The sequence below is a fragment of the Cervus elaphus genome, chromosome 19 (assembly GCF_910594005.1).
Source record: "Cervus elaphus chromosome 19, mCerEla1.1, whole genome shotgun sequence".
Classification (NCBI taxonomy): Eukaryota; Metazoa; Chordata; class Mammalia; order Artiodactyla; family Cervidae; genus Cervus; species Cervus elaphus.
This window is the reverse complement of record NC_057833.1, coordinates 58,484,121-58,497,733: the sequence shown is the minus strand read 5'-3', so window position 1 is coordinate 58,497,733 and position 13,613 is coordinate 58,484,121. Positions and strand designations below refer to the sequence as shown.

General features: G+C 33.7%; 1 protein-coding gene across 23 annotated transcripts in view; it reads right to left on the bottom strand.

The window, feature by feature from the left end:
* ZBTB20 (zinc finger and BTB domain containing 20) overlaps positions 1 to 13,613 on the bottom strand; it is an 848,937-nt gene that overhangs the window by 794,866 nt on the left and 40,458 nt on the right. For 2 of the 23 annotated variants that reach the window (XM_043874106.1, XM_043874090.1), the window contains exon 1: positions 12,728 to 13,588. The exons of the other annotated variants lie outside the window; for them this stretch is intronic. The gene's annotated coding sequence lies outside the window, so the exon portion shown is untranslated. Of the gene's footprint in view, positions 1 to 12,727; positions 13,589 to 13,613 lie in introns of those variants that run through there. 23 annotated transcript variants of the gene reach the window in all.

The window sequence follows — 13,613 nt, the reverse complement described above, 5'->3', positions numbered from 1 at the left end:
GGCAGGCTACAGTCCATGGGGTCACAAAGAGTTGGACACAACTGAGAGACTAAGCACAGCACAGCATCACATTTTTCATATTTAGAGGTATGCCATGAACTCAGAGCAAATTTATTCAAAGCCATTTTTTTCTGGTTCCATGTTCATTTCTTACATAACTCCAATAAAACAGAGGCAAGAGGCTTAACATGATGCACACTGTTCTTAACAGTTCAGCTAGTTCTAAATGGCCTTAATAATAAACCCATATTTATTCAACTAGCTTTCTAAACATGAAATTATAAGCAGAAATATTTTTTTAGATGTTAAAAGACAGAAGCCAAGAAAGAAGAAAAAAAAAAAAAGAGAAGGAGGGAAAAAGGAGAAGCAGTGTTATTAGAAAGGCATCGTGATCAACAGAGAAGCTGGACTGTCCAGTTGTCTTATTAAAACAAGTAACCTAGTTCCTAGGACAAATCTCAACAGTGGAGACTACTATGTAACTTTAGGCAAGTTGTTTAATATCTATTGGTTTCTATTTCTTACTCTGTAAATCAGGGGTAAATTTCAGACACCAACTGCTTTCTTTATCCCTGCACTGGCTAGGATCTTTAAAAATGTAATCCGTGAGCCAAAACCTCACCCACATGCCATAGTTATTTTCCCTCCTTTTTCCTTGTCTCCTTTGACTCTGCAGAGAAATAAAATTAGCAGTCAAAGTTAAACAAGCCCCGTGGACAAGACAGTCTTTGGTTTAAGGAAATGGATGGAGTAAGTTGTGTTAAAGTGCTCATTTGGCCCCAAAGATTCATTGTTGGGATACTACCTCCCACAGCTAGCTCCACTGGAATTTTTCTCAGGAAAATGGAGAACTGTTTTAAGATAGACATGCCCTTTAAGCTGGTCTCAAATCAAAATAAATTTAGGATATTAAAAAACACCCCACAAGATTTTCCCTGTGGAGCCTAAATAAATCACTGACCAAATTTTCCAATTTATGCTCTGCTGCTAAATGGGACTTTCTTTAGAAAAAATTTCATGTTTTAATTTCTATATCTGAAAAAGGAGTATAGGTGAAAGTCTTCATTTTATGTTTTCACCCTTCTTTTTTCATGGTAGCATTCATTTGTGCAACAGAATTTAAAGAATGCTGTTTGGGAAAGACCACCCATGGCGAAAAATGTTGAAATAAAACCTAATTTTCTAATAAACTTGAAAGTCTGCTAAAGACAACACCATATCCCTTGCTTAGTGATTTTGTGAATCTTTTTTAAAAATATATGTTTTCATACATAATTACGGAGGAATCAATAATATCCTCAAAATATATGCATACCAAATTTATAAATATTTTCATAATTATTTTCATATTTAACAGATACGTTTTGGAGTTCCAAAATTGTTAACAACCCTATTGCATTTAAAATATTATTAAATCTATAAAAACTCACAAACATAACATTTTTAGCAATTCATATGTATACATAGGCTGTCATTTTATACCATGAGGCATTAAAACAAAATAATAAGGACATCAGGAATGCTCAGGAATCTGTTTTTTTAATTTTATAAAGTACTGATGCATTGATTCTCTTAATGTTTTTATTTGATTTTAAAAGCAAACCAGTTATTTTAAGACCAATAACATGTCTATGGAAGCCATGAAACTGTTGTGTTGATGGCAAGTCCTATAAGGCAAGATTGAAATTTTCACTCAAATAGTCTGTTCCAACAAAGAGTTTCAACTCTCAAATAAAAATATAAACAAAAGATAGTTCACTTCAACTGACCTCTCTAAGGCTTTATGCATGGTTAACATCAAACTTTGTAAGACTTAAAAAAAAAATTACTAGATTGTTTAAATGTGGCAAAATGGTTTGTTCCCTGCAAAAAAAAGAAAAAAGAAAGAACTTGATTCCCACAGAGTGTAATTAGCATTTAGTGGCTTGTACTTAAAAAATTGTGGGACAGTCTGATTCTGCAGATTACCTGTAAAGCAGAGTAAGAATTGCAGGTACTGGGGGTTAAGAGCACTAACTTTGATGTCAAAATCAGATTGAACCACAGGTCAATCCTGGTTCTGCCACATGTGCATGCCTGTGTGCTAAATAGCTTCAGTTGTGTTGGACTCTTTGCGACCCTATGAATGGTAGCGTCCCAGGCTCCTCTGTCCACGGGATTACTAGACTTCAAAACTTGGGTAAGTCACTTACCCATTCCAAACCTGACTTTCCCTATCTGTAAACTGGTTAAAAAATACCTGTTAGCAAAGACACGGGGGTTAAAAGTGATCCTGCAGAAGACAATTTTTAGTAGCTCAATAACAATTATTATTTGTAGTTAAGCTCCTTACCATTCAGAAAACTTAAATTCTACCTACAGTTAAAAATTATCTTAATGGAAAAAAAAAAAATTATCTTAATGGAAGAATAAGAAAAAAATTCAATTACTTTTCCATGGTGTAAACAATACTTACATTGTATCAGGAAAGCCCTCTGTGGCCCTTAAAGCTAAACATCATCACTTAACAGAAACCCAGTAAAGATTTATTAGATAGAGACAAAATATTACGATACTGTATAAAGAATACAGATGTTCTGAATCCTGGCATTGACACTCAACGGTATGTGAACTTGGCAATTTATAAGCTTCAGGGTTGTTGCCTATAACATAAAGTGAAAAACAAAAGTATACAATAGAGTTGGGAAGATTAAATTAAGCAATTTATGTGAAAAGTGGTCAGGAATTTCTGTTTTCCTTAATTTTGGTGTTATGGGGCAAGAATGGTAATCACTATTTTTCAAGACTAACTTTTCTTATATAGCAGTACCAACTTACCCTTCTACGTAAATTGAGATTATGTTTAGTGAAGGAATAATGTGAACGATGAGAATGAATTCGGGTGCAACAGTAAACATATTTTAACAATATACCCTAAACACAAGAGCAGTGAATCTCAAAGCTTCTAATATTATTAGAATCTACAATGCAGTTTTTGTAAAATACAGATGCCCGAATATCAGTCTAAAGATTCTGATCTAGGATATCTGGGAGTAGAACCTAGAAATCTGCGCATTTAAAAATCCCCTAGCTGATTATGATGTACAATAGCAAAAAGTAAAATGTTTTCTAACATGTGTGGACCAGCTGAAACCCAGAATGGAATCCTAGGACAGAGAGAGTTCAGAAACCTTAATTGTAACAAACACTCATAGTAATTCTCAAGCACACTAAAGTTTAAGAACTACTGGACCAATAAAACAATACTGAAAAGGTTGATAAAAGTTTTTCATCATATTTGGTTATTTAAAATTTTTACTTTTTATTTTAAGAAGCATCACTCTCAAAAATGAATTTACCAAAAGATATATTGTACAGCAAGGCTTCCTTGGTGGCTCAGGGGTAAAGAATCCTCCTGCCAGAATGGATACATGTATATGTATGGCTGAGTCCTTTCACTGTTCACTTGAAACTACCACAACATTATTAATCAGCTATAACCCAATACAAAATGGCTTTGGTGTTAAAAAAAAAAAAAATCCGCCTGCCAATACAGGAAATGTGGGTTTGATCCCTGGGTTGGAAAGATCCCCTGGAAAAGGCAACATACTCCAGTATTCTTGCCTGGGAAATCCTATGGATAGAGCAACCTCGTGGGCTATAGTCCATGTGGTTTCAAGAGTCCGACACAACTTAACGACTAAACAACAACAATATTGTACAGCACAGAGAAATACAGTCATTGTTTTGTAATAACATTAAATGGGGTATAATCTATGAAAATACTGAATCACTATGTTTTATACCTGAAACTAAAATAGTATCTAAAATCAACTATACTTCAATAAAAAAATGAACTTATAAATGATGCATAAAACATTTATCTAAACATCTATCTTAAAAAAACACTAACTTTAGGCTCATCAACATTGTCATTATTGCTGTTGTCATTATTATTACAGGTTTTTAAATAAAAACTTAGAAAATTGGCTAAACATATCTAGTCATCGCCAGAGAGCCCACACCACTGAGAAGCACTCCAACTAAGAAATGCCTGGAATCCCAGTGTTTTGTAAATTTGTGTGTTTTGCTTTGATTTAGGTCTATAATTATCCATTTTTTCTTTAATTAGAGAAGAAAAAAAATATTCTTAAATTGGCATAGTGCTTTACTATTTATAAACAAATTCCATATACATTGTCATTTAATCTTTCCAATTACCCTATAGGGCATATAAGAAGGGTAACATTTATTATCACCTTTCTGCAAATAAGGAAACCAAGCTTAACAAACCTAAGCAACTTGCCAAAGTCATATAGTTTGTTGTTTAAAATAATACAAAGACTAAAAACTCCATATATAAATCCCATGCAAAAAATCTGAAATTCATAACTACACAGTCATTTAATATAACACTCAAGTGTTATATAAAAATTTTGAACATCACACAAGTTTCTCAATTGCAAGTAGTCCATAATTCTATACCAAATCATAGGTTCATCTTGTTACTTATTATAATTTATTTTACATATAAAGTTTAGAAGGAAGGCTAATTAGCCAAAATCAATTAGCCAACTCCCTTACCCCCAAGTTCTTCCTTGATTCTTGCTCTTTCTCATCCCATATCCAATACGTCCTAAAGCTTGTACCTTCTAATTGTCTCTGTCATGTGTCCCTTCCCACCTTGCCTTTCAGTTACAGCCCTAGCCTCATTTCTTTTGACTTGAACTATTGCTTTCATTAGTTTTCTAGTCTCCTCGCCTCTGTCTGATGCCTTCTAGTACTATTCCTTAGCCATCAAAATAGTCTCTATAAAATGAAAACCTGATCATGACACTTTTCTTTTCACACAGCTGTTCCAATAAAATCTAGCAAAAATATTGACAAAAAAACTGAAATGTCCATCAGTTATAATACTATTCACAATGCCCATCTGCAGTTCTGCTCTCTAAAAGAAACAACCCCTGTGTCTCAGTTTCCTCTTATAAAACATGAGACATCAAACAGTACTTTCAAAGGCCAGCAATTTAATTTTCAGCTACTATGGCCCTTTAAAAACTGTTAAACCAAATATACAACTAGAATAATACAAATGTGAGTCTAATCCCTATTAAGAAACCCTGAATAAAAAGTATCTTAAAATCAACTAGTTTAGCCTGCCCACTTAATGAACGGGAAACAAATCTAGAAAAGTTAGGTATCTTACCTAAAGTAATATAGCAAATTTACTGTAAAGATAGAACTAGAGATTAACTATCTTCACCCCAAAGTCAACTACAATATACATTCATGGAAAGGCAATACATTGTTTTCAAAATCAAAAACAATCATTTTTAATATGAGAGAAAGTATTGATAAATTTATAAAGGGATGTTAGGAGAGTAGGTTGGATCTGATGGTATTTTTCCAAAGAGAAAAAGCTCCAGAATTACTTAAAATTCAAAAAACAAACAATAAAAATAAAACAAGTTATAAACAAGCTAGACATAAGCATTTATTCAGATCTCAAACATTTGAGTGCCTCTGGGCTGAATGCCACAGAAAGTTCTAGAGGCAGAAGGATGAATAAGACCCAAACACTATCCTGGAGGAAATATGGTTCAGCTGAAAGATATGCTTACAAACAATGGCAGTATAATGTAAAAAATGATATTACCAAGGTATGCCTATAAAAGTTGCTGTGAGAATGTGCTGGATCAAGGATCACCTCACTGTCCGAAACAACAGGGCTGAGGCCTTAAAAGTGGTAAGAATTAGGTGAGTATCTCTGACAATCCCTGCCTTCTTCACCCCCAATTCTAAATTAAACACATCCCTGTCTGTGCCTGGAATTTTTTAAATATTTTTAATATACAATGGAATGAGAGAATGGGCAAAGTGAACACATCCTAACTTCTCTCTACACATAAGAATTGCCAAATACACTAAAACATAGATTTTCATATAGTTACTGCAAAATTTGAGGTTGAAACAATTTACCCAATTTTTGCAAATTCCTGTTCTTTCCTTTTCACTGTGTCATGCATCAGTTACTCTCACAGCAATAGGGACACAAGGTGGCACTGTCGTGCTGACATTCATTTCAGGACCCTTTCAAAATGGACAAATTGGAAAAAGGTAGGAGGCCCTATTGTGACAACTGAAACCTGAGCTGTAATCTGGCCCTCTCTTAGGCATACCAACATTGCCAAAGAAGGAGCAAATCATTTTGCATTTCATGAATACCACATCATGCCTGTATAGAAAATATATTCTCTGATGGTTTCTGCAAAATGTCATGTGTGTGTTCACAGATTCGTTCAAATGCATGTAGTGCAGCTTTGCTAATAGAAAGTTGGAAGTGAGCTGTTTACCATGGGCAAGGCCATGGACATGGACCACCTCTCCACCTAGTGGCCATTAAGGAGGAATGGAACCATAGTAACCATACTGTGCTTCATTCAGTTAAAAGTAGCTTTTTTATCCAACCATCCATAGGCAATCATGTCATTTTGTCTAAAAAACGACAACTTTTGGTTTACTGCATTCATTGAATTATTAATTAGGCCTAATAATATATTGTGATATCTACTTAAGCTGAGGACAACAACAACCAAAAAATTAAAGTGTGTGTGTAGTCTCTTAGGTCACCTAAATTGCCTTTATTCTTCCATTATTACCAACCTAAACTCTCTCCATACATTTGTGATTTATAGGTAGAAAACGCAAGCAGAATTATATATATATATGTATATATATATATACTTATAATAAATGCACATAATCTTTAAGATAAAAGAAAACCTAATAAAGAAATTTATCCTTTGTTTTACAGGCAAGGAAACTGAGGAACAGAGAGATTATGATTTATTCAAAGTCATATAATCAGTTAGGACTAGAAACCAGGTCTGCAATTTAACCACTTTAAATCCTTTTTGACATTAGTTGATGCCTCGGTTCTCCAAGACACTGTGTTTTGTTTGTTTGGTTGATTGGTTGGTTGGTTGGTTTGGTTTGGTTTGGTTTGTTTACCACACCATAGGGTTTTTCTCAACACAGTAGGAAAAAAATTAGTTCCTAAAAGTTTCACTCATGTATTTTCATGCTAAGCTGATAGTATTGTAAATAAGTCCTAGCACATCTTTATATTTATGGGTACATTCTGAGCCCATCAAAAGAGCATGCTTTTTTTTAAACTAAGGAATTATTCACATTTATTTAAATGAAGTGGAACATTTAAAAAGTGAAGCAGCAAATGGACACAGAATGGAATAGAATGTGCTGCTCAAAACCACTATACAAAAATGGTTTCAGAAAGCTACTCTAAAAAGAAATATGAATCTATTCAGACTGACATGAAGTTTAGAGTTGTTTTTGTTTCGTTTCATGTAAAAAGCATTTAACTTTATTTTAAGAGAGGAAACACACACACACACACACACGCATGCACATAAACTTAGTCAATCGCTTTACCCATTTTAATTAAATTCATGACGCTCTTCTGTGGCATGCCTTGGGAATGCTTTGTTGGGAAGCTTCTTACCAAAAAAAAAAAAAAAATGAAATCGGTTTACCAACTAGGAAAGTCTGCTCATAACTCCCAACCCAAGGCTTAAAAGGAAAAAGGTATGGAGAAAATCTGGCAGTGAACGTATTAGAAATGTGATTCCTTATGACTTTCTCTCCTGTGATCTTCTCTTGGCGGTACCATTGGACTCTTTCTTGGAGGAGAAGGAGAATTTAGGCAAATCTGTTTTTTAAACAGGCATAGGGAGAAGAGAATGCTGTGTTCAATAGATCAGATGGCTTTTATTGAGTGTTGGGGAGAAAGTATTTTTCTTTCACTACACTTAGACATTTAGAAGCTTCAAAAGGCCCCTTTCCCTTCACCCTCAGCTTTACTTATACATATTCTTATCTTCATTTGCTTCTTAATCATCTCTATTCTTCTCTCCTCTAGAGATGAGGTGAAGGGATAAAGCTTTTTGTTGATTTGAGCAACTAGAAAAAGTAAGAACGATTTCAGCTCTTTTTGCCCAATATAAAGCCGGGGTGACAAGTGAAAACAACACAGAAGATGGAGATGTCAGTAAATATGTGCAGACCCAAAGTATGTTTATTGGGTCAAAAAGAATTTCAGTGTGTCCAGTATTCAAAAACAGTAAAAAACGACAACAACAAACCAACAGTATAAAGCCATCCCTGAAACTACTTGTACTTGCCTAGTTCCTATTTTAACAATAAAAGACAGGACCATATTTTCATTATTTAAATGTCCTGGTGTCTAAATAAGGGGATTTTGTTTATATTAATAATCATACGGTGTTCATATACATGCATACTATCTCCCAGAAAAATTACATCGCCTAAGAGATTCATAATTTTCTGCTAGTGATAGTTTTTTGTTTTTTTTTTACTAAGTTTTCATTTGATACCTAAGCAAACTGACAACATTCCTTTAACTTTTTCCCACTTGCATTTCATTTATGGAAAGAAGTTCATACTATAAAAGAAATTTGCCAACAACAAATCATAATTTGACTACCATACAATTCAGAGAACATCTCTGAAAGAAAAGGAAAAAACAACAAATATCTAGGTTCATTTAATAAAAAATTATAGCCTTCTAAACATTAGAGAGAACTAAAATTTAAATAATTTAAATTCAAACGTGGTTTTAAAAAAAAGTTTAGATGGAAAATTTCTAAAGAATGAAACAACACTATTATATATTAAGATGAATAATTATTACCATTTTTAGTTTCAATGTATTGGACATCTTTTTAATCTCCAAAAACCCCAAACTCTATTAAACAGTTTTATATTTTTTTGAATGCAAATCCTTACATTAGTTATTTATTATGAAAAGCGTTCAAATAAATTCTTAACATTTTTAAATGCGTAATGTGTAACATGTATGTTGAATTCATCATATCTCATGACAGAATTATGCAGTGGCAAAATTACTTCTACTATCAAGAAAATAAACACAAAGTACAATAATTACCACCTTTCCCATCAAAGTTTCAAAGGTAAGACTCCATATGCAGAAATTAGTAATAATACCTTTAGTTTCCATCTGGTAAGTAGATGGATTAATGAATTTAGCCCTTGCTCCTTTCTCAGCATACTCACTTGGAAGTCAGTAGCTAACTTTCCCTAAGTTGAAGCAGTTATATAAGGGTTGCACGGGCTAACTGGACTACAGAATACCCTAAGCTGAAGTTTGAACTGAGTGTCAAAAGATTCCAGAAAGGCAAGGTCCATGTCCTCAAGCTGATTATTTTCAAGCGAACTGTAGAATCACAAAAAAAGCTTGATCCTAGAGTAGAGAAGAGGTTATGAAGCCAAAGTCAAGCATAATTTCCCCACAGTTTAGTGTGGAAATAGCATGCCACTTATTCATTATTATAGTTGAACAGCTAGAGTGGCAGAAAAGCCCTTTTTTCTTATAGGTCCTTGAATGTTGTTTCTAACATCTGCTGTAGTGGTTACACATACATGATAGTAATAATAGATGGCATTAATTCTTCCCACAGCCTACACTGAAATTAGAAGTGCTAGAGCTCAAAGAATCTATTTTGATACATTAAACATAATTGACATCAATGTTATTTGATGATTAAATGTATAATATCTATGTTACAGGAAAATACATGAATTTAGACTTTCTCTAGGAATTCTAGGATACAGATATTGCCTTTGGGTTTTTGGTAAAGAATTAAAAGGATTTTGCTAGCTATTTGCCATTGGTTATAATCCCTGAGGATTCTGCAAAATGCTAGAAATTACGTAAGCAATGGAATTGCATGCAAGATGGGTTTTCAAGAAAATTGCAAAATTCACCAAGTTTGGCCAAATAACCTAGGAATTGCATATGTAATTTGAAAGTCTGGAGCAAAGACTCAAATGGCCAATGATGACTCTATAATATCCAGTGTTGCATAAGCTAACCAAAATGGCTTATACAACATGAAAAAAAAAATATATAAAAGGATTGATTTCTAATTGAATAATAACTCTTAGATGTACACATTTGCACAACTGTTAGTGTTTATTGCCCTTGATGTGGGGTTAACTATTACTATGTAAGCAGTATATGATTTCTATGTGCTTGTGATAGTTACATGCCATATAAATGAAAATATTTGTTTTCTTTTCAGTGCTATGCAACTTTTCATGCTAATTACATTCTCACTGGCTAAGGACCTTAGGGTGAGGTACTAGTTTATTCCTTTGTAGAAGTTTAATAAAGTACACTTTCCGCTGAAAAATGTAGTTTGCTAAAATATGTTTCGAAAGTGGCCTTCAAGACAAGTCAGCTCTAATATCTATTATCAACTTTTAGATGTAAAAGAGGCCACCCTTAGGACTAAAGAAGGCTGGAACTAGTGGCATTCAAAGAATGTCAACATCAGTCCTTCCTTTGCCAGAAGGGATCACTAGTTAGCAGTATTGTCCAGATGCTACCTCTACACACCTTGCCAGACCCTGGGGCAATCCATTTGCTCAGGGTCTGAACTTGGCTCCTCTGTGGCAGCAGGACTAGCCGATACTCAAGCTTGGGTGAGTTCATGAACACAGCCACTGATAATTTCTATATTTATAGAAAGCCAGAACATGTGTAGATAATCACACAATTGGATATTTATGAAGTGCCAGATTTTATGAATACGGGAATTTGTTAATTAGCACAAGGACTAATCATTAAAATTCAAAAATAGATAAATAAACAGGAATACCATTTATTTGTTCATATTTCAGGGAAAAATATGCAGCTGCTATTCCTTTGATGAATGTAGGCTTCTGGAGGAAAAAATGTGAAGAAGAAAAGTATCTAAAAGTCTTGAAATCTTAATGAGTAAAATCTAAGAAATCACTATATAGTCTTTATATTAAAAATGATCATAGTGATTCTCCCCTTAAGTTAAAAAAGTTTAAACCAACATGTGCTTAGCATTTGAATTACATTGCCTTGCATTCCACTATTTTGGTCCTTTTCAAGGAATCAAAACTGATTTTCATCGGATAGGAGTTAGAAAAGCACATAACAGGTCACTCAATACTAAATTGTTTTAGCTACAGGGCATGGCAAAGCATGAAATAACTGCTTTAGAACACTTCCTCATGTGGGTGTGTTAGATAACTGTCTGCTCCAACATTAAAACGAAACACTCTGTGACCTGACCAGGACTCCAGGCTTTCAACAGGCAGATTTCATGTGCTGATAGGAAAAGCCCACCAGAGCCAGTAAGGCTGGTTACGGAATTCTTCTGGCCCTCTATAGCCCTCCTGTGATGCAAGCCTTTCAGCTTTCCAAACCCCTATATAGCAGAATACACTGGTTTTAAGTTTACTTATGCACATTTTATAATGTCCTGCTGTATTTAGATTGTGACAGTCCCTCCAAGAAAAGGCTGTGATTATTTTTCATACTAAAAATACTTTAGATCTACTGAAGGCTCAGGATTATCATGCAAAAGAAAATATATACACATTCTAAAAATCACACCAACCATAAAAATGACTAAATGTTTACTTTTATTCTTTCTAGAAGGTTAAAGGAAATTTTCATCTTCTCTTAAAAACCTGGTTTTTTTTTGGTTTGCTTCTAATTAACCTAAATATGCTTAACATAAAATTTTAAGATGTCATATCCTCAAAGAATCTGTTTCCTTTATCCACACATGTATGTGAATATGTACATAAATATATACACACATGCACACAGGTATCTGCTCATATACATGTGTACGGAAAAAGAGACTTATTAGTCAAGAGATATAGTAAAGATTTCTTTTAAAAAGATTAGAATTTTAGGTAGTTCTCATAAGATTAATATAGAAAATGACAGGTGCATCAGACATGCACACTTTGACACTAGTTTTAAAACAAATGTTTGGGTCAAAAGTCTCAAATGGAAAAAAAAATCACATTTGAAACACCATATATTGCATGCCATATGAACATACACTTTTAGGAGGTTCCCCCAAAGTTCCCCTTTAGACCTTCAGGGTTAAAAAAATCCCTGACAGGACCTGACTGAGTGTCCTTAGCATCTGTACTACTCTTGGTCAAAGCTGGCCTTCCAGCTTAAAAGACAGTTTTTGTAATATAAGCAAATTTAAACAGTCATGAACAAATTTTTTAAAACAAAGGGAAAAAACCTTTTAGTAGCAAAAGCTCACCACCTTTTTGGAATAATGGATTTTTAATAAACATTTTACTAGGTTTGAACATTGAGAATGTGTTTGGGAATCTGCTCCAGCATCCCAGGTGGGTTAAGAATATTGCTTTATGGACTTCTTTGTGTTGTCAGAGAGGCCTAATGGAATTAAAAAAAAAAAAAAAGAAAGTGCCACTTATATTAAATAAATAATTTATTATGAAAAAGGTGATTATTACTATCAAAGATCTTTATAGATTAGCATCTATTTTCTATCATTGCTTATGTGTACGCTGAAAATATTTGTGTATCTTACCACCTGACTTAATTTTTGTCAAAGGAATAACAGCTTTACTTTAGGACAAACCCAAATAAAACTCTACTAAGGAGACCATTTCAAATGGACCTATTTAACTACTTCTTTGAATCAAAGAAAACCGTTCTGGGAAAACTCTTCAACAATGTCAGCTAGTTGTGAAGGCAACTTTTCCCACCATAAAAAAGAAAAATAAATAATAAAGGAAAAAAGAAAGCACCTCAAAACTATGCTTGAACTAACAAATACATTATTTATAGTTCCCGAAATGTTAAATGAATACTTACAGTTGTTGCACAAGATGGCCTGATACACTTCATAGCTTCCACTTTGTAAAAAGATGACCAGCCCCCGACTCCTCCCTCCCCAAGCATAATAAACAGTAACATACTAAAAGGAAACTGTCCCAGGATAAAAACTGCTTGTTAAGAAAGTTTGCATTCTTACTAACCACAGTGATAGCCCTATAAATGTAAAAGTTCAACTGCAAAATAAAAGTTACAAGACAGAATAACTTATTCCTTTCAAAATACATCCCCAGATGTAATATAGAAGGGTATGTAATAATAAAAATAATTACTAGATTTTTACCCACACTTAGTGATAACCTCTCATCTTATGGCCAATGCCATCAAATAAATATACTGGCAAAAGATATTTAAACTGCTTCAAGGATTTAAACTGTAAATATGGACTTTAAACTTCAATGTAAAACAAAGAACAAGAGTCTCACTTTAGTAATACCCACACTGTCACTGCAGCTAAAACTCATTGGCACGTAACTAACAAAATCCAGTTTGCAATAAATAAGGACAACATGATATATAGACAGACAGATGGAATTGCATAAACAGACAAGAAAAGCAAAGAGACTGACAAACATACGGAGGGGTCTGTTTTAAAAGAGTGAAAGATACTGATTTATTTGGAACTTGAGTGAGAAAAATAGGTTTGTTTGTAATTATTTTTAAAGTAATTAAACTAAATCACAAGGGCACACCCTTAAATAAGTAAGAAGAAAATTAGTAGAGGATAGGCCTCCTAGAGATATTCCAAATTTTAAGCTAGCAATAGCTCTGTCAAACTTCAATCTGGAAATTAAAATTGAAGGGAGAAAGAATAAAAGCATGGGGGCTAAAGGAGATGATAGGTAGAGGGGGGATTGAGGGAGCA